Genomic DNA, 21,430 nt, shown 5'->3' on the forward strand with positions numbered 1-21,430 from the left:
AAAATACATACATATATATTTGAGAAAAAGATTATCTGACACTTAGTATTTCCTACATCCTCACCTGTACCGAAACAGCTAGATTTTTTTCTGTGTGTATATTCTCTTTAATCATAGAATGCACATTGACATTAAGTAACATTTTTTCCTCAATGGATTTAATCATAAAGAGATAGGGTATATATCATCTTAAAAAGAAAGTTCTTACAAAATCCAAAAATAGCTAAATATTGCTGAAGAAAAATACATAAGCATGCTGACAGATCTCTATTTTTAAATTTTTTTAGCGGTGCTACTAGGTTTGTGGGATCTTAGTGCCCTGACCAGGGATTGAACCTGCATCCTCCACAGTGAAAGCTTGGAGCCCTAACCACTGGACCTCCAGGGAATTTCCCGCACACTAAATTCATAAACACAAATCTCAAATGGGCCCTCTAATCAGCCTGGTCATCTTAGTCACTTCTCTGAAATCCTGTGTTGGTGTCCCAATTCCTCAAAATGACTGTTACTATTTACTTCTTCTCTCATTTCAAAGTCCTGACGCACACGCCAACCACTGGCCTTCCACACTCTGCCCGTGGTAGACCACCCAGCCTCACATTACACTGACAGAACAGAAGCAACTCATATAAAACCCTCCCCTCTTGGCCACCATAACAGAGCTCATGTCTTTCCGTGGGCTCACCCTCCCTTCCTTCCCCGTTATCACTGGGATGAAGGGCCTTGCTCCTGCCGATGGCAGTGTCTCCACATGCAGTCTTCATCACAGCCCTCTCCCTACTCCAGTTTAGGCTGAGGGTTTCCCGATCCTGAGTTTCTCCCTCTGCTGGATCATCCCCTTTACTGTAAGAACTGCCCTGGTAACCTTTCATCTTGCAAATAGCCCTCCAGGTACAACATCATTTTAGACTCCCTTTTACCGCAACTGAGGCTTCCCTGGTGGCTCAGACGGTAAAGCGCCTGCTGGCAATGCAGGAGACCTGGGTTTGATCCCTGGGTTGGGAAGATCCCCTGGAGAAATGACAACCCACTCCAGTACTCTTGCTTGGGAAATTCTGTGGACTGAGGAGCCTGGTAGGCTACGGTCCATGGAGTCGCAAAGAGTCGGACACGACTGAGCGACTTCACTTCACTTTACCGCAACTATCTTCCTGGTGGCTCAAGAACCCTGAAGCTTCTCCTCAGCAACTGTGGTGGTGGTGGTGGTTTAGTCGCTGAATCGTGTCCGACTCTTGCGGCCCCATGGACTGTAGCCTGCCAGGCTCCTCTATCTATGGGATTCTCCAGGCTAGAATACTGGAGTGGGTTGCCATTTCCTCCTCCAGGGGATCTTCCCAACCCAGGGATCGAACCCAGGTCTCCCACATTGCAGGCAGACGCTTTAACCTCTGCACCACCAGGGAAGCGAGCATTATCTTATAAAGGAGGAAATAAAGGCCTAGCTTGGTTAAATAACTTGCCCAAGGTCACATAGACAGTAAGTGGTAACCATTAACTTGAACCTGGGTCTTCTTGAATTTATTGCCTGAGCTTGTAGCACTTTGAATGGAAACACATGATATGCTTTCTTTGTGATAAATGCTTGTGAAACTGAGGGTATTAATTACATTTTAGAATGACCAACAACAATATATGAAACTTCTTTTACACATTTAATTATTACCATTGTTAGCACACAAAAATCTCCTACTTCTGTCCTGTTCTACTAAATCTAAAATAAAATTTCTTTTATCAGTAGTATGACTTTGCTGCAGCAGTGAGAATTCACAAACATTTATTCATCAAGAATTATTAAGGACTTTCAATAATACCTAGGTTTGAGGCATGAGAAATGTGATTATGAAAAATTGCTAATGTTTTCAGAACTTTTAAAATATCAGATAAAGTCTAAGATTTTAGCATTATACAAAGTATTGGTTAATTATTAGTGGTTTGGAAAGACCAATATAAAAATTTCTGATCTTACTGCACTGAGATTCACAGCGCTGATATTTTCCACATTGACTGTCTGAATGATGAAGAAAATTCAGTCATGTATTGCATTTCCAGCTGGACAGAAAACAAAATGAAATGTTTGGACTACAAACTTTTAATTTTTTCTAAGGCAAATGTATAGGTGATGTTTATTGCCTAATTAGGAGAAAAGTGATAAAAGAGGGCAGGCTTAAGAATTAAGCAGCTAAGCTGTCAGTCCCCACATCAGACAAATGATCCTGTACCGCCTGTCAGTATTGTTAACAGAGACTGTTATTTTATTAATCCTTATGATCCAGGGATTCTTTTTTTCATGTTTCAGGGCACAGCAGGTGAGAGACTGGATTTGTTAAGCTGGGTGGGTTTATCCTTCTATGTGTTCGTTCAATTTTATGTTCATTTACTTATTGTACACATATGGCAATGGAAGCTGCTAAAGCAATCGTTGCTATTCTACAAAACAACAGGCACAGAAGCAGATGTCTTATTTCCGAGATTTTTCCCCCCAGGATTATTATGATTAAAGATCCTTTCCTCCCACCCCCTGGAGAGGACCAGGGGCTGCTTGCCAGAGGTTTGTTAATGACTTGGGAAAAGGCTCAAATATCTCACCCGCCATTATGATAATCCACCCCAGGGGCAAACCACACATGAATATTACAGATTTATTTTATTTTTGTATCCCTGGAAAGGTATTATTAAGCTCATTAGAATACAAAAAAATATATACAGTCAAATTTCAAAATTACATGGATGAAGGAAATCACCAAAGTGGCATCATACCATGTCTTGCACTTATATTAACTATATTGATTATAGTAACTATATTAATTATATTGTGTTAACAATATATTGAAGAGGCATAATACTGCAACTTATTTCAGATAAAATATTTGTATTGGCCAACCCCAATTTGTACCTTGAATGTGGGCTCTAGGAAAAGATTTAGTTCATGCTTAACAAGAGGTTAGCTTCTGTTTTCAGCCATGTGCTATTTGGGGAATTAAGCATCAAGAATAATATAGGAAGTAAGAGGGATAGTCTAAAGATGGGAGAGCAAATTTTATTTCGGAAAGAGAATTTAAGGTGTTTTATTTAAAGGAAAATTGCCTTATTATAATGTAATAAGAAAGTTATATTTTCTTTCTTTCCTTTCTTCTTCTTTTTCTTTTTAACCATTTTTATCTTGGATATTTGATCTCTAAGATGAGATGACTGGAAAAGGCCATCAACCTTTTTGAAAGACTATTTCCCCCCACTCCCTAAAGGCCATTTGTCTCTTGGAGGCTTGGTCTGCATTACTTCCCAAGAGGCAAGCATTTGTCCTTGCACTAAATGCTGACATCTCCTGATAAGAGAGAAGCTGCAAAGGAGAGGAATTGAAGATCAATATGTTTATTTTGCTCTCAAGCACACTGATGTACCTTGGTGTATTGGGGAAGGGAATGGAGCTTGAGAGTGGGCCAATGGGGAGGGGTGAATATTTTGTGATGCGCTCTACCTGTGGGCTTATAAAGTTTACAGCTGCATTAAGAGGAGAAGTATTACCATTAGCATGAACAGTAGAGTGGACTCAATTGAAAAAGCTTCTAGCCACTCACCTAGGGCTATATGCATTATTGCATTTACCCCCGCCCTGCCTTCAAGCTAATTGAAAATGTCAGTCCATTTCATCAAAGTTACACAACTGTCCATCCTTTTCCCTGGTACAGATATTCCAGGAGGAAGAAAATGGAATACACAGAGCAACAGAGCTCACGCAATAGCCCATGTGTCTTAGATTTAATAGCTGATCACTAGCTGGACTGAAGCCAAGAGGCAGTTCACAAATTTGCTGCACATTAGAATCACCTGGGGAACTCTACTTAGCTCTCTGTGCCCAGGCTCCTCCTAGACCTATTAAATCAAAATCTCTGGGGCTGGGACGCAGACACTCGTTTTGTTTTGTTTTGTTTTTAAGCTCTTTAGGTAATTCAAACAAAAGCAGCAAAGTTTGAGAACCAGTCCAATAGGGGGACAAACTTATTTCATGCAGATACAGTGAGAGCAATAAATATGTAAAAAGGACATTAATTCATATATCTATTCTTTATATCTCATTATACTGTTTGAGTTTCAAACATGCTTCCCCCCGCCCCACCCCCCACTGCAAAAAGCTTTTCTGTTTCCATTTGGTTCAAGGCGTGAAAAGAGGGCTCCAGAGTGGTTAAACAGCTGCCTTGTGGCTCCGAAAAGGGGCTTCAGGGAGAAGCCCTGACGCCAGAGGGGCTCCTCAGAGGCCTCTGGGCTTTGGAGGCTCCTGGTAGAGCTTGAGGGTGAGCCTTTGAGAGAGAGACTCACCTAGCCCAGCCTGGGGGGCCGCGAGCCTGAGGAGACAGGCCTTGATATGAGTTTCACCTGCTCCTCCAGGACGGGTCTCCCCAGGAAATCACGGAGGCGCAAGTCTGCTCGCGAGAACCAGGGCAGACAGATCCAGAAGGGCCCAGTTCAGGTTTTTCTCCATGACAGTGGTGGCTTCACAGCGTCCTGGGTTTTACCCCACTCTCTTGAGAAGCTTCTGCATATCCTAGAAGAGGGCGCAGTCGCAACACTGGTTTTGCGTTTTCCGAAGACTCTAGGCGTTCTTGGCTTCTCCTGGGCCAATGGGGGAAAAAAAAGTGGACCTAGCTTGTGCAGAGCCGCATTGTTGTGGTTGCAGTGGAAGCGCAGAAAGAGGTAAGTGCCCGCAGATGCGTGATGAACAGGCGGTGAACGGCAGTCTCCACCACGGTGGAATAATTCTGACAAATCAGGGAGCTCCTGGTGGAACAGGAGTAAAGTAAGCTCAAAACTGATGTTGGCTAGTCCCAAAGGCCGAGGAGAGCTGAGTGGTGGATTCCAAAGGTTGCACCTGGAAAAGAGGTTGGAGGGTGGTGGAGGCTAGAGGACGGGGAATACGTGGGTCGGTTCTGTGCAAACTCTGTTGAAGCAAGAGACAGGTCTGCCGGCCTGCTTGAGTGCAGCACTGTCTCAAATAGGCTTTTTCTTTTTTAGGTATATTTTTGTCTGTGCTGGGTCTTGCTTGCTGCACGGTGGCTTTCCCTAGTTGCAGCAAGGGCGGGGGATGGGTGGGGGCAGTAGGCTTCTCTTCATTGTGTTGGGTGGGCTTCTCATTGAGGTGTTGCAGTGGTTTATCTTGTTGTGAAGCACAGGCTCTAGGCCACTCAGGCTTCAGTAGTTGTGGGGTGGGATGCGCACCTCAGTAATTTCAGTAGTTGTAAGTCTCAGGCTTTAAAGCGCTAGCTCAGTAGTTGTGGCGGCCAGGTTGAGTTTCTCTAAGACATGTGGGATTTTCTCAGACCAGACATTGAACCCTTGTACCCTGCATTGGCTGGCAGATTCTTAACTACTCGGGCACCAGGGAAGTCCCTCAAATAGGCTTTGATTTAAATGAACAAGAAACACAACCAAAGACGAAACTTACTCCCTGCCCCCCATAGTTGGCTCTACAAGGAAAGGAATTCGATTACTTAACATTCCAAGTCACTAGAAGAGTGGCTCTCAAAGTATGGTCATCTAGTAACCAAGCAGTAACCTACCAGCCCTTCCTCGAGTGGGTCTCAAAGTATGGTCATCTATTAACCAAGCAGTAATCGACCAGGCCTTCTTCGAGCAGATTCCGTCCCTGGTATCCTCAGCTGTAGCTGCCCTCTAGTATCTCATGCATATTTCCTGAGTTTTCAGATGCTAAAACCCAGCACTAAATGGAAGAAATTAACCACTTGATGATCTGGAGCTTGTAGCCCCCAGGCCTGTGGCTCCTGAGGATTGATAATGTTAACTGCCCTATTACCTCTACATCAGCCAATCAAAATTGGACGTGAGGTTATCACATTCCTGGGGATGCCCCTTGCCTATGACAGGCCTGTAAAAAATGCTTTGCTGAAACCCTTCAGGGAGTTTGGGATTTTGGGAGCATAAACCACCCCTCTCCTTGCTCAGCCCTACTGTAAACCTTTCTCTGCTCCACACTCCAGGGTTTAGGTTTGTTTGGCCTCACTGTGCTTCAGGCCCAGGAACTTGGCATTCGGTGACAGCCTGAGAGTGTCCCCTGGTATTGTGTTAGATATTCAAGTTTTAAGGCCCTGTCCCAGACTTATGGGCTCAGCAACTCTAGAGGGGCTCAGTGATCTTTGTTATAATAGGTCCTCCAGATGATTTTCATTCACCTGAGAGTTTCAAAATAGCTGCACTGTCAGAGAACCAAAGTGTCCACCACCAGGTGAAGGGCAGTGGTGCCTGGAAAAGAAGGGGTCTAGCTAAGAGAAGTACAGCCGAATTTGCCCTGGTAGGAATGGGAAATATCTTTTCTCCATTGGTTGGCAGAGACTAGTATCTGTTGGCAGTGGTAAGGTTATCAAGAACGCTTTACGTTTCAACGCAGAGTGATGGCTCTTCTGGTTTTCCAGGGACTAGTCCTCTGTGAGCACTTAAAATCTCATTTTGGGAAACTTTTCCCCGTAGCTCTGGGTTTGAAAAACTTAGAGAATGATATGTAATTTGGGTGAACATGATTCAAGTTTTTGGCAAGTCCTAAGTATTAATTAAAGTTCAGTATGGACAACATCTAGCCTTTTTTTACATGTGTGTGTGTGCGTGCGTGTGTGTGTGCGTGTGCGCTTAGTCACTCAGTTATGCCAGATTTTTTGCTACCCTTGGGACTATAGCCTGCCAGGCTCCTCTGTCCATGGGATTTTCCAGGCAAGAATACTGGAGTGGGTTGCCATTTCCTTCAGGGTATCTTCCTGACCCAGGGATCAAACCCTTGTCTCCTGTGACACCTGCATTGCAGGGAGATTCTTTACTTGCTGAGTAGGGAGGTCTTTGGGGGAGGTAAATCTGATTGGGTGAAAGGACTTACTTTTAAAAGATTTTTGTAGAAACATCCCCTTCTGTTTAGTCTGCTGGTTCTGGCTAGATGTTGGTGTCATGAGGAGCTTTAAAATGAGTTTATTGATCTAGGGTGCATCCTGAGTGTGAGGGTTTTTTAAAAGTTTCTCAGATAATCCTAAGGCACAGCCAAATTTAGGTACTATGGCTTAAGCTTTTGAACTGCTACCACTTATTTTAACCTCGTCTTCCTGTGAGAACTGTACTTGAGGTTTGTGGCTTCTCTTCTCTTACTGTCTTATTATGAAAGTTATTTTCTTAAATAAGATTAAATGTAGAGAAAATGCTGCTGGTCCATCTGGTATACTGGATATCCAGAATAGTTAAAGTATGTTCCATTAAAAAAATTTGTATCATTTAAGTAGTGTCACTGGTGTTGTAAAAACTGACACATAGTTTGAATTAGTACAGTCTCTTTTGAAGTTGTCACCTCTGATCTGCTCCCATTGCTAAATATCTGGACACCTCATATTAGGAATTGCTTTTAAATATCTTTAGGGATTAAAACGAAGATTGCTATGTTATTTGTACTGGGACCAAAAAAAAAAAAAAAAAAACAACTCACAAAGTTCCCTCCTGCACCTTCTACCCCCGTTTCTAACCCTTGGCAGCTTCTAATTTTTCCCTGTCTCCACAGTTTTGTTATTTTAAGAATGATATATGAACACGATCATGAATTAATCTTCAGAGATTGGCTTTTTAAAGTTTTTGACTCAGTATCATTCCCTTGAAGTTTATTTCAATTTTTGGCATATATTATTTATTCCTTTTTGTTGCTAAGTAGTATTCTATCACAATATTTGATCACAACTTGTTTAAACATTTACCCATCGAAAGAAATGTGGTTAGTTGAATATTTATGTTTAAGTTTCTGCAGGAACTTAAGTTTTGCTTTGGGATAAATGCTCAGTGATACAATTACTGGTTTGTAGGGTAAATCTAGTTTTAGGATTAAAAAAATAAAACTGTCAAGCTGTTTCTCAGAGTGGCTAAACCATTTTCTATTCCTACCAGCAATGTGATACAATTTTTCCTCATACTCACCAGCACTTGATGTTGTCACTGTATTTTAATTTTAGTTATTCTGTGGTATCTTATTATGGTCTTAGTTTGTGTTTTTCTAATGGCTAATGATGCTGAACATCTTTTTGTGTGCTTGTTTGCCATGTGTATATTCTATTCCATGGAAATGTCTTTCCCTGTATTCTGCCTGCATCTGCCTATTTTCTAATTACATTTTTTGAAGTTTAGTTTTGAGAATACTTTGTATATTATAGATACAAGTCATTTTTCTCATATGGGATTTCAAATGTGTTTTCTCAGTGTGTAATTTGAGTTTTCATCCACTTAAAAAGGATATTCTATGAAGCACTCTTAATTCATTTTGATGAGATCCAATTTCTTGTTTTTGCTTTTATTGATCATACTTTTGTTGTCAAGTCTAAGAATTCCTCACCTAGCTCTAGATGCCAAAGATTTTCTATTTTTTTCCCTCTACTTTTTAAGGTTATGATCCACTTTGATTTATTTTTTATATAAGGTGTGGAGGTTTAGGTTGAGGTTATTATCATTATTTTTATTTGGAGGGATGTTCAATTGTTTCAGTACCATTTTTAAAGCCGTATTTTCCTCAAATATAAACTGGAGAGAAAAATAATCTAGTTTATGTCATGAAAGTGAACTAGTAAATATGAAAGCAACTAATTCAGAAAGTAAGGTTTCTTCTTTTTCTTTATGATTTATATAATTCTCAGAATTTATTTACTTGAAGAGTTTTTTTTTTTTTTTTTTTTTTTAACAGAACTAAGGGATTTTAAGGTTCAGGTACTATGCTGCTGCTGCCAAGTCGCTGCAGTCATGTCCAACTCTTAGCGACCCCCATGGACTGCAGCCTACCAGGCTCCTCAGTCCATGGGATTTTCCAGGCAAGAGTACTGGAATGGGTTGCTATTGCCTTCTCTGCAGGTACTATGAGACTGTCTGAATTATGAGTAGCAATTAGCTAAGCACAGGTGTAAAGCATTTGATTTACTCCCTAGTCATCTTTTTCTCTCATCCTGCTAAATCCACAGCCCTTAGCTAGTTCCAGCCAGTAAAGTCACAGTTTGTTTTACTGTTAAACTAAATTTCAGTTTAAATGTTCTCTCCAATATTATGTGTCTAGAATTGGCTATGTTGGTGGCTCTTAACCCTATTTGCATTTTATTAATATAATCAGCTGGGGAGATTCTATCATGGATATTTGAGGACAGACCTCTTATAAAAGGCCTGACTTATGGTTTTTGGAGCCAAATCATAGTCTACATTGCATCAAATCATTTGCTAGGTCACCTCTAAAAAGGAATTTGTGATGGCTAATGCTCTTCATTTGCCAATGTGCTTGTTTTGCTGCTTTTGGTGGGGGCCGGGGGCGGGGGGGTGGAATAAGGAAAAATTGCCAGCAGTTTGGCTCCCTGAATTCTAACTTGATGCTGTAGAATTAGTGTTGGCTCAGTACACATCTTCAGATATCCATTCTGTCTCCTCCCAGCTGCAGGAACTTATATCCTTGGGCAGCTTTTTACCCACCATGCTCTTTTGGTTCTAACCTTAGCAAATAGGAGTCTCCCCTAAATTATTGTCTTTCCAAATGTTAGGCTTCAAGGCTTTAGCCAAGAATAGACAGAAAAGGAATTTTTAAAATGCAGAATGGGAAAGACTTCTGATGCAATGGATACTTAATAAAGATTTAATTTTGAATCATTAATTTCTGTCATTGCAAAATAACTCCTTGGTGAAATGCTCATCTTTGGTAATTTTCTTAAGTACAGACATTAACAATCAAAATATGTAGTACTCTTCTTCATTTTCTAACACAAACCTATATCTAGATGAGAGGAGAATTCGTTGCATAACTTGAGTTCTGGTCTTACAACTCCCAAGTCCTGCATTCTTTCAACCATGCCTGCTGATTTTCTGTCTTCTTGAACATGAAGTAATGGCTTTCAGCTTGCATCCCCTTTCTCAGCATATTGCTTGATGACTAAGAGAAAGGGATCTGAAACTTGACTGCTTGGATTCAAACCCTGACTAAAATTTGCTTGTTGAGTACTCAAGTATGTTACCTGTTCGTGCCTCCGTTTTCTCATCTATAAAAGAGAGACAATATTGCTTCTCTCAGGGAGTGTCTATGAGGTTAAAAGAGAAAATTTATACAATGCAGGGATTTATCAGTTCTTGTACGTGTGCTGTGAAATGTAGATCTCCTGTGTACAGACACAGTGCTACAGTTATCAATTGCTTACATGATAGAAAGTCTAAACCTAGTAGTGTGTGAAGAGAAATGTTAACATATGCACAGATTCTATGGATCAGCAATTCAAACAGTGCCCAGAGGAGATGGCTTGTCTCTACTCCATAACTGATGTCTGAAACCTCAGCTCATGAGGATTTGAGTGGCTAGGGCTGGAATCATCTAGATCATCTTAATTTCATGTCTGGCACCTGAGATGGGATGACTTGAAGACTGGGGCTGACAAGGACTGTTGACTGGTGTGCCTGCAGAAGGCTGCCCATGTGGTTTGGACTTCTTCTTTTTTTAAAAAAAAAAATTTATTTTTACTTTATTTTACTCTACAATACTGTATTGGTTTTGCCATACATTGACATGAATCCACCACGGGTGTACATGCGTTCCCAAACATGAACCCCCCTCCCACGTCCCTCCCCATAACATCTCTCTGGGTCATCACCGTGCACCAGCCCCAAGCATGCTGTATCCTGCATCGGACATAGACTGGTGATTCGATTCTTACATGATAGTATATATGTTACAATGCCATTCTCCCAAATCATCCCACCCTCTCCCTCTCCCTCTGAGTCCAAAAGTCCGTTATACACAGCTGTGTCTTTTTTCCTGTCTTGCATACAGGGTCGTCATTGCCATCTTTCTAAATTCCGTATATATGTGTTAGTATACTGTATTGGTGTTTTTCTTTCTGGCTTACTTCACTCTGTATAATCGGCTCCAGTTTCATCCATCTCATCAGAACTGATTCAAATGTATTCTTTTTAATGGCTGAGTAATACTCCATTGTGTATATGTACCACTGCTTTCTTATCCATTCATCTGTTGATGGACATCTAGGTTGTTTCCATGTCCTGGCTATTATAAACAGTGCTGCGATGAACATTGGGGTACATGTGTCTCTTTCAATTCTGGTTTCCTCGGTGTATATGCCCAGCAGTGGGATTGCTGGGTCATAAGGCAGATCTATTTGCAATTTTTTAAGGAATCTCCACACTGTTCTCCAAAGTGGCTGTACTAGTTTGCATTCCCACCAACAGTGTAGGAGGGTTCCCTTTTCTCCACACCCTCTCCAGCATTTATTGCTTGCAGATTTTTGGATCACAGCCATTCTGACTGGTGTGAAGTGGTACCTCATTGTGGTTTTGATTTGCATTTCTCTGATAATGAGTGATGTTGAGCATCTCTTCATGTGTTTGTTAGCCATCTGTATGTCTTCTTTGGAGAAATGTCTATTTAGTTCTTTGGCCCATTTTTTGATTGGGTCGTTTATTTTTCTGGAATTGAGCTTTCATTCTTTTACAAGTGGTTGACCAGTTTTCCCAGCACCACTTGTTGAAGAGATTGTCTTTATTCCATTGTATATTCTTGCCTCCTTTGTCAAAAATAAGGTGTCCATATGTGTGTGGATTTATCTCTGGGCTTTCTGTTTTGTTCCATTGATCTATATTTCTGTCTTTGTGCCAGTACCATACTGTCTTGATGACTGTGGCTTTGTAGTAGAGCCTGAAGTCAGGCAAGTTGATTCCTCCAGTTCCATTCTTCTTTCTCAAGATTGCTTTGGCTATTCGAGGTTTTTTGTATTTCCATACAAATCTTGAAATTATTTATTCTAGTTCTGTGAAAAATATCGCTGGTAGCTTGATAGGGATTGCGTTGAATTTGTAAATTGCTTTGGGTAGTATACTCATTTTCACTATATTGATTCTTCCGATCCATGAACATGGTATATTTCTCCATCTATTAGTGTCCTCTTTGATTTCTTTCATCAGTGTTTTATAGTTTTCTGTATATAGGTCTTTAGTTTCTTTAGGTAGATATATTCCTAAGTATTTTATTCTTTTCATTGCAATGGTGAATGGAATTGTTTCCTTAATTTCTCTTTCTACTTTCTCATTATTAGTGTATAGGAATGCAAGGGATTTCTGTGTGTTGATTTTATATCCTGCAACTTTACTATATTCATTGATGATCTCTAGTAATTTTCTGGTGGAGTCTTTAGGGTTTTCCATGTAGAGGATCATGTCATCTGCAAACAGTGAAAGTTTTACTTCTTCTTTTCCAATTTGGATTCCTTTTATTTCTTTTTCTGCTCTGATTGCTGTGGCCAAAACTTCCAAAACTATGTTGAATAGTAGCGGTGAAAGTGGGCACCCTTGTCTTGTTCCTGACATTAGGGGAAATGCTTTCAATTTTTCACCATTGAGGATAATGTTTGCTGTGGGTTTGTCATATATAGCTTTTATTATGTTGAGGTATGTTCCTTCTATTCCTGCTTTCTGGAGAGTTTTTTTTTTTATCATAAATGGATTTTGAATTTTTTCAAAGGCCTTCTCTGCATCTATTGAGATAATCATATGGCTTTTATTTTTCAATTTGTTAATGTGGTGAATTACATTGATTGATTTGCGGATATTGAAGGATCCTTGCATCCCTGGGATAAAGCCCACTTGGTCATGGTGTATGATCTTTTTAATGTGTTGTTGGATTCTGATTGCTAGAATTTTGTTGAGGATTTTTGCATCTATGTTCATCAGTGATATTGGCCTGTAGTTTTCTTTTTTTGTAGTATCTTTGTCAGGTTTTGGTATTAGGGTGATGGTGGCCTCATAGAATGAGTTTGGAAGTTTACCTTCCTCTGCAATTTTCTGGAAGAGTTTGAGGAGGATAGGTGTTAGCTCTTCTCTAAATTTTTGGTAGAATTCAGCTGTGAAGCCGTCTGGACCTGGGCTTTTGTTTGCTGGAAGATTTCTGATTACAGTTTCAATTTCTGTGCTTGTGATGGGTCTGTTAAGATTTTCTATTTCTTCCTGGTTCAGTTTTGGAAAGTTGTACTTTTCTAAGAATTTGTCCATTTCTTCCACGCTGTCCATTTTATTGGCATAGAACTGCTGATAGTAGTCTCTTATGATCCTTTGTATTTCTGTGTTGTCTTTTGTGATCTCTCCATTTTCATTTCTAATGTTATTGATTTGATTTTTCTCTCTTTGCTTCTTGATGAGTCTGGCTAATGGTTTGTCAATTTTATTTATCCTGTCAAAGAACCAGCTTTTGGCTTTGTTGATTTTTGCTATGGTCTCTTTTGTTTCTTTTGCATTTATTTCTGCCCTAATTTTAAAGATTTCTTTCCTTCTACTAACTCTGGGGTTCTCCATTTCTTCCTTTTCGAGTTGCTTTAGGTGTAGAGTTAGGTTATTTATTTGACTTTTTTCTTGTTTCTTGAGGTATGCCTGTATTGCTATGAACTTTCCTCTTAGCACTGCTTTTATAGTGTTCCACAGGTTTTGGGTTGTTGTGTTTTCATTTTCATTAGTTTCTATGCATATTTTGATTTCTTCTGTGATTTGTTGGTTATTCAGAAGTGTGTTGTTCAACCTCCATATGTTGGAATTTTTAATAGTTTTTCTCCTGTAATTGAGATCTAATCTTAATGCATTGTGGTCAGAAAAGATGGTTGGAATGATTTCGATTTTTTTGAATTTATCATGTTTAGATTTATGGCCCAGGATGTGATCTGTCCTGGAGAATGTTCCATGAGCACTTGAGAAAAAGGTGAAATTCATTGTTTTGGGGTGAAATGTCCTCTAGATATCAATTAGGTCTAACTGGTCTAATGTATCATTTAAAGTTTGCATTTCTTTGTTGATTTTCTGTTTAGTTGATCTGTCCATAGGTGTGAGTGGGTATTAAAGTCTCCCACTATTATTGTGTTATTGTTGATTTCCCCTTTCGTAGTTGTTAGCATTTGTCTTACATATTGCTGTGCTCCTATATTGGGTGCATATATATTTATAATTGTTACATCTTCTTGGATTGATCCTTTGATCATTATGTAGTGGCCTTCTTTGTGTCTTTTGACATCCTGTGGTTTAAAGTCTATTTTATCGGATATGAGTATTGCCACTCCTGCTTTCTTTTGGTCTCTATTTGCATGGTATATCTTTTTTCAGCCCTTCACTTTCAGTCTGTATGTGTCCCTTGTTCTGAGGTGGGTCTCTTGTAAGCAGCATATAGAGGGGTCTTGTTTTTGTATCCATTCGGCCAGTCTTTGCCTTTTGGTTGGGGCATTCAACCCATTTACGTTTAAGGTAATTATTGATGAGTATGATCCCGTTACCATTTACTTTATTGTTTTGGGTTCGGGTTTATACACCCTTTTTGTGTTTCCTGTCTAGAGAATATCCTTTAGAATTTGTTGGAGAGCTGGTTTGGTGGTGCTGAATTCTCTCAGCTTTTGCTTGTCTGTAAAGCTTTTGATTTCTCTTTCGTATTTGAATGAGATCCTTGCTGGGTACAGTAATCTGGGCTGTAGGTTATTGTCTTTCATCACTTTAAGTATGTCTTGCCATTCCCTCCTGGCCTGAAGAGTTTCTATTGAAAGATCAGCTGTTATCCTTATGGGAATCCCCTTGTGTGTTGTTTGTTGTTTTTCCCTTGGTGCTTTTAATATTTGTTCTTTGTGTTTGATCTTTGTTAATTTGATTAATATGTGTCTTGGGGTGTTTCGCCTTGGGTTTATCCTATTTGGAACTCTCTGTGTTTCTTGAACTTGGGTGAAAACTTGAAAACTTTTAGGGAAGTTTTCAACTATTATCTCCTCAAGAATTTTCTCATGGTCTTTCTTTTTATCTTGTTCTTCTGGGACTCCTATAATTCGAATGTTGGAGCATTTCATATTGTCCTGGAGGTCTCTGAGATTGTCCTCATTTCTTTTAATTCATTTTTCTTGTTTCCTCTCTGATTCATTTATTTCTACCATTCTATCTTCTATTTCACTAATCCTATTTTCTGCCTCCATTATTCTACTATTTGTTGCCTCCAGAGTGTTTCTGATCTCATTTATTGCATTATTCATTATATATTGACTTTTTTATTTCTTCTAGGTCCTTGTTAAACCTTTCTTGCATCTTCTCAGTCCTTGTCTCTAGGCTATTTATCTGTGATTCCATTTTGATTTTAAGAATTTGGATCATTTTCACTATCAATATTGGGAATTCTTTCTCAGGTAGATTCCCTACCTCTTCCTCTTTTAGCACCGATGATAAAACATCTAGGTTAAAGATGAAAAGTTTCTCCACATTGAGGGACACTCAGAGAGGTTCACTGAGTTACAAGGAGAAGAGAAGAGGGAGGGGGTAGTTAGAGGTGACTGGAATGAGATGCGGTGAGATCAAAAGAAGAGAGAGCAAGCTAGCCAGTGGTCACTTCCTTATGTGCGTTCCATAGTCTGGACCGCTCAGAGGTATTTACAGAGTTATACAGGGAAGAGGAGAGGGAGGAAGTAGACAGAGGTGGCCAGGAGGATGAGAGAGGAATGAGAAGGAGAGAGACAAATCCTGCCCGTAACCAGTTCCTTAGGTGTTCTCCACTGTCTGGAACACACAGAGATTCACAGAGTTGGATAGAGAAGAGATGGGGGAGAAAAGAGACAGAGGCCACCTGGTGGAGAAAAAGGAGAGTCCAAAGGAGGAGAGAGTGGTCACGCCAGTAATCTCGCTCTCAGGTAAAATTGGGTAGTGAAGTTTGGGTTTTTAAATGTACAAAATTGACAACAAAAACCAAAGAGCAAAGATTAAAAATCTAGAGTAGAGGTTGGATTTTCAAAAATACAATATTAAAGAAAGAAGCAGAAGGAAAAAGGAAAAAAGGAAAAAAAAAGAAAAGAAAAAAAAAGCCTCAAGAATTATTAAAAAAAAAAAAAACAAACAAAAACCAATAACCAACCAAAGACTATATATGGTGTTTGCCTTAAAAAAAAAAAGTCATTTTTTTTGAATATTAATAATAGGTTATAGAAATAAAAATTAGAGGAGAAATAGAAGACTTAACTATTAAAAAAAAGTTAAAAAAAATGATTTTAGAAATAGTAAAAATATTTCTGGCCCTTCTCTGATGTTGTGGGCAGTGTGGGGTCATTTCCAAGGCGGTTTCCTCTGTTTAACTTCTTCTTTTTGCTGGGTTTTTAGGCTCGCTAGTTCATTCGCGCTGTGGGGAGGGGAGATGCTGCAAACAAATAGCGCTGTCGTGTGCACACAGTGTCTCAGCCCCGCTGGACCTGTCCCTTCTCGCGGCGCACAAACCGCTCCGGCTCTACGATGCTCAGCCGGGAACCGTCTGAGGCCAGCCCTAGGCTGCATGCACTTCCCCGGTCTAAGCCGCTCAGGTTTGGTGCTCAGGTAGCCCTCAGAGGCTCAGATTCGATTGGGACTGCATTTTGTGCCCTTCCCGGGTCTGAGTAGCTCAGGAGTTTGGCGAACGCGATCACTGCAACTTGCCGCCTTTTCTGCCCCTGCTGCTCAGTTTTCTGGGTGGACCGCTGGCGCCCCTTGTGAGGCAGATGGTGACCGTCCAGCACCCCCAGAAGTCTTAGCAAAGAAGCCTGTTTGCAGTTTGGTAAGTAAAGTCTCTCTGGGTCTGTAATTGCCCCTTTCCAGCCCTTACGGCTCTGGCTGCCTATCCCCGGCGGGGGATGGTCTGCAGCTGGCTTTTTCCGTTCCGTCCTTTGTTCTGTGCTCGGTCCTGGCGGTGTCTTATGTTCGAGCTTTTCGCGTGGTAGCTATCCCACAGTCTGGTTTGCTAGCCCAAGTTAGATTGTTCTGGTTGCGCGTGGGGCGTTCCTGCCCGATTCTTACAAAGCACTGCAGCCCACGCCTCCCGCGTGTCCCTGCCCTGCCCCCACTTCCCAGTGGCGGATGCAGGCGTCTGTGCTGCTTTTCTGCTGGGGGAGTTACTGTTGGGCTTGTAATCTCTTGGTTTAAATTATTTATTTATTTTTCCCTTCCGGTTATGTTGCCCTCTGTGTTTCCAAGGCTCGCCACAGACTCGGCAGGGAGAGTGTTTCCTGGTGTTTGGAAACCTCTCTTCTTAAAATTCCCTTCCCGGGACGGAGCTCCCTCCCCACCTCCTTTGTCTCCTTTTTCGTCTTTTATATTTTTTCCTACCTGTTTTTGAAGACAATGGTCTGCTTTTCTGGTTGCCTGATGTCCTCTGCCAGCCTACAGAAGTTGTTTTGTGGAGTTTGCTCAGCGTTGAAATGTTCTTTTGAGGAATTTGTGAGGGAGAAAGTGGTCTTCCCATCCTATTCCTCGGCCATCTTAGGACCGCCAGCCTGGTTTGGACTTCTTATAACATGATAGTTAGGATTCAAGGTAGAGTGTCTCAAGAATGAGTGTCCAGAGTTCAAGCTTTCCAAGAGAATCATGCAGAAGCTGCGTGACCGTTATGACCTAGTCTTAGATATTACATAGCATCACCCTTGTTATAGTCTATTGCAGGAGTTTAATGTCTTTTTGTATAAGGTGTCAGCAGTCAGTACTTTAGGCCTTGCAAGCCATCCAGGCTCTATAGCAGATGCTCAGTTCCACTGCTGTGATATGAAAACAGTTACAGATAATACCTATACTAATGAACATGGCTGTGTTCCAATAAAGCTTTATTTATAAAAGAAAATAGAGGCCTAGATTTGGCCCACCAGCCATGATTTACTGACTCCTGCTCCATTCTTTGAAGCTTTAGAAAGTCTGCCCAAATTCAAGGGGAGAGATGCCCACATGTGGATGGAAAGAATGGCAATGACTTTGGGGCCCTGTATGAAAACCACTACATATGGGATATTTACATGAAGATGTGTCTGCATATCTTGTTTCTCACATGTATGGTGAATATGAGGTGTAGGGACATCTTATATTTCAAAGTTTGAACCTGAACTTAATGGCTTTGATTTCTGGAACAAATGGTAACTCTAAGTATGGTTTCCTTCAATTGCTTACCACAATAAATATGCCACAAAAGATAAATTTCATGAAAACAATTGCTTTATGGCAGATTTTTACTAAGTCTCCATGGACTGAATTATTCTTTTTCATTAGAAAGCTTGCTTATTTTATTTCTTTCCTAAAAAGGTTTATAGCTTTTTGGATCTTGTATTTCATTCTGTTGAGAGGATGATGCAAGTTTTTATAAATGGAAAAAGTGGAGCAGGCTGAGATCACTCAGATCATACTAGTGCTTACAGGAATAACTGAAAATGGAAACCAGGCTTCTGAGATTTTCCTGTCCTGTGCCCTTTCTAGTAGGTGCCATTGTCTGCTGGGCCTGGCAATAATCATTTTCGACCTTTACCTCTCTAGGCTATTGTGAAGTGGTTTTGGACTTTGTTAGTTTTCTTATGAGTTGATACTCAATTGTGTTCATAAAGTAGGTGAAATTCCTCAGGGAAGGATGGTAGCTATATTACTGGGTTATTACTCAAAAACATGGTGTTGATTATCTTTTTTTTTTCTTTTCTTTTGCCCAGTTGTATCCTGAACTGAAAAGATACATTATCCAAAATGAAAGACATGCATCTGGTGGCAAAAACTAATTTAAGGGACGAAAATTCCTGATGGTTGCTTCAGTCAACCCTTAAAACACATGGAGCTTCATTAGTAAATAGACAACTTTCAGATCTTTCCCTTGGAAGAGATCACATAATCAGCTTTTGTGTTGATTTCTCATTCTGTTCTTTAGAGACAGAACAAATTAGAATAATTGGCTGGTACAAGGAAGGCACAAAGAATGTTCTTGTATTTTTGTGTTGCATCCCTTAATAAGGGTTGAAAATGAGATTAGAGGTGGGCACTTGAAGCCCAGAAGGGCAGTGGGGAGAGAATATTGTTTCTTTGAAAAGATTCTTTCAGTGTTGGCCCAGAAGAAATGGGAAGCTGAGGAAATATTTTTTAAAAACAATGATTTTTGTGTTACCAATGGGAGTGTGGAATTAGTAAGAATGAGGAACCATTCTCTTCTACCAAAGACTCAGGAGCAAATGAAACCCTAAATACTCCCCGCTCTTAGAAACCCTTTTGGAGCAGAGAATAAAGGCAGTGCATCAGGGCAGAGGTGTTCAGAGCAGAGGGATGGGAGGAGAACAGAAGGAGAATGGATATTTTTAGAGCTGTCTTTTTGAAATGTACCTGTCTGTCCTTCATTGCTGCTTTGCCACCAGTTTGGTCCAGTAGAAATCCTCAGAGCAGGGGCAGCCATATTTTAAAATAATAGGATTAAAGCAAATGACTTTAATCCAGGTCTCTTTAGTTCAAGAGCACAAAGGAGAGGATGACGAAACAGGCTGCAAGGAATTGTTCACCGGGTGAATTTTCCCTAAACCTCACTAACGAGGAGAAAGGGACCACTGGGTTATGTTTCTTGCAGGAAAGCAAAAATATTGAAAGCAAGTGACAGAGTGTGCAGGCTGTTTAGAAATCAAGCTGTATCACTTGGTCACTTGCTGATGAGAACAGCTTTGGCTGAGACCTAACCATTTACAGTGAAGGCACATCTCTGAGTAATAAGTTCCAGGAGGGCCACAACTGAGTTTGTCTGTTTTTAGCATTTAGCATGGTTTTAGTATCTCAGAGCCCAGTACATGATTGGAATGTAGTAGACTTAAAAATGAATATTTGAAGATTGTCCAAATGAACGGACATGTGTGATTCATATCCGATTGGCTGGTCCTATGCCCTACAGTGGATTTTCTGTGTCACATTTTGAAAGTATTTATGATGGGGATTGACATTGTTCCCCATCTCATGGGTAAAGGTTATACATCATAGGACTTTACATTGACATCCTAAATCCCTCATAGGAATTACTTAACAAGAAATAAAATAAAGTTGGATTCTGAATAATTTCTAATTTATCAGTTGGTCAGAACACTGGCATTTCAGCCAGTCTTCTGGTGGGTCCAGTGATGTCCCATGATCACCCATACATAATCAGAATGACTTTAGGATTTGGGAGCCAGAATATTCCTCAGTGTTTATTGCTTTGCTAGTGCATTTTATAAAATAGACTATTGAAAAAATAGCTTTAGATACAATATAGCATTTTATGATTTAGCCTGAAATCTGAGAAATATAGAGGTTATCTGAAGCCTGTAATGGTAAAATTCCCTCTGCTATTGAAGTTATCGTCTTTAAAAAGAGATTTTACATCAGTAATGCTATATATATATTTTTGCATGATATTCAGGTTAATTTCCTGTTTTCTCCAAGGAAGCAATAGGGTGGTTGGTATGAGAGATGGTGTGACTTCCAAAGGTGAAATATTATTTTGTTGTAATTTCCAGCTACCTAAGGATGGGAGAGGCTCAGGACATTACAGTCAGCATATTCTGTGAAGCAAGTTATATTGTGGTTTATTTATGAACGTTTACATGTTTATTTTCTGTGCAAGTTTGTATTCTCTTTTTGAGTAGATAAGTGTTTTATAATTTTGAAATACTTGGAGTGTTATATATTGTGGTTTTATGGTACACTGTCTTAGGATGGAGAGGGCTCAGTAGAGTTCTTGTCACTATAAAGTTCTGTATGTTGAGTCTTTACTTAAAACAAGTCTATGACATATCTGCTGAAGACAAGGAGAGAAATAGTTTAAAAACTGCAATTGATAACAGAAAATTGCATGTTTAATGCATTTATTATGTAATTATAAAATTAACAAATGACCATGGTAGAAATTTTGAAAATCTGCTAGACAGAATAGAGATTTACAAAATTGGGGGTAAATTTCAGAATGTAAAATTGTCCATGAATATCAGTGCTTTCACATTTTCCAAGACTTTAAAAAGACTCGACTTCTTAAGATTGCACTCAGGATATTTTATTTTAATGATCTTTTCATTATGAGGACACATACGTACAAATCAGTAAAAAAAAGAAAGGCATGTAAATTCCTGATGTTTCAGGTAGAAGTGGGAAAGGTCAACAAGCTGAAAGAACATGGATTAGCTTCTCTTTAATTGCTTACATAATTCTGATAATTAGTTTCTTGCAGATAAAGTAATTAAGGGGGAATCTAATTCAAGAAAAAAAAATGCATGAACCTCAGGCCTTCTTGAAGCTGAAGGTATTATAACTTTCCATGACCATGCTTTCTTATTACCTGTCGGGGAAGGAGTATTGTATTGCCAAGAATTTTCCCGAAGGGAAGTGCTTCCCACACAGGTTGTCATAAATGACTTTGGAATTACTGCTGCTGTATTACTACAATCTTAAACCAGGAAAATTTTGACAAATGCTGGACTTGGTTTTTTTTTTTTTTTTAGAGCTACAAACTGTCAAATGGCTCTGACATAACAATTGTTGGACTATTCTTCAGGGCTGTCACAATATGGTAATGACCTGAAAGTGAAAGCGCTAGTAGCTCAGTCGTATCCGACTCCCTGTGACCCCATGGGCTGCAGCCCACGACACTCTTCTG

This window comes from Capricornis sumatraensis, unplaced genomic scaffold, assembly GCF_032405125.1.
Source record: "Capricornis sumatraensis isolate serow.1 unplaced genomic scaffold, serow.2 scaffold15, whole genome shotgun sequence".
In the NCBI taxonomy this organism is placed as follows: Eukaryota; Metazoa; Chordata; class Mammalia; order Artiodactyla; family Bovidae; genus Capricornis; species Capricornis sumatraensis.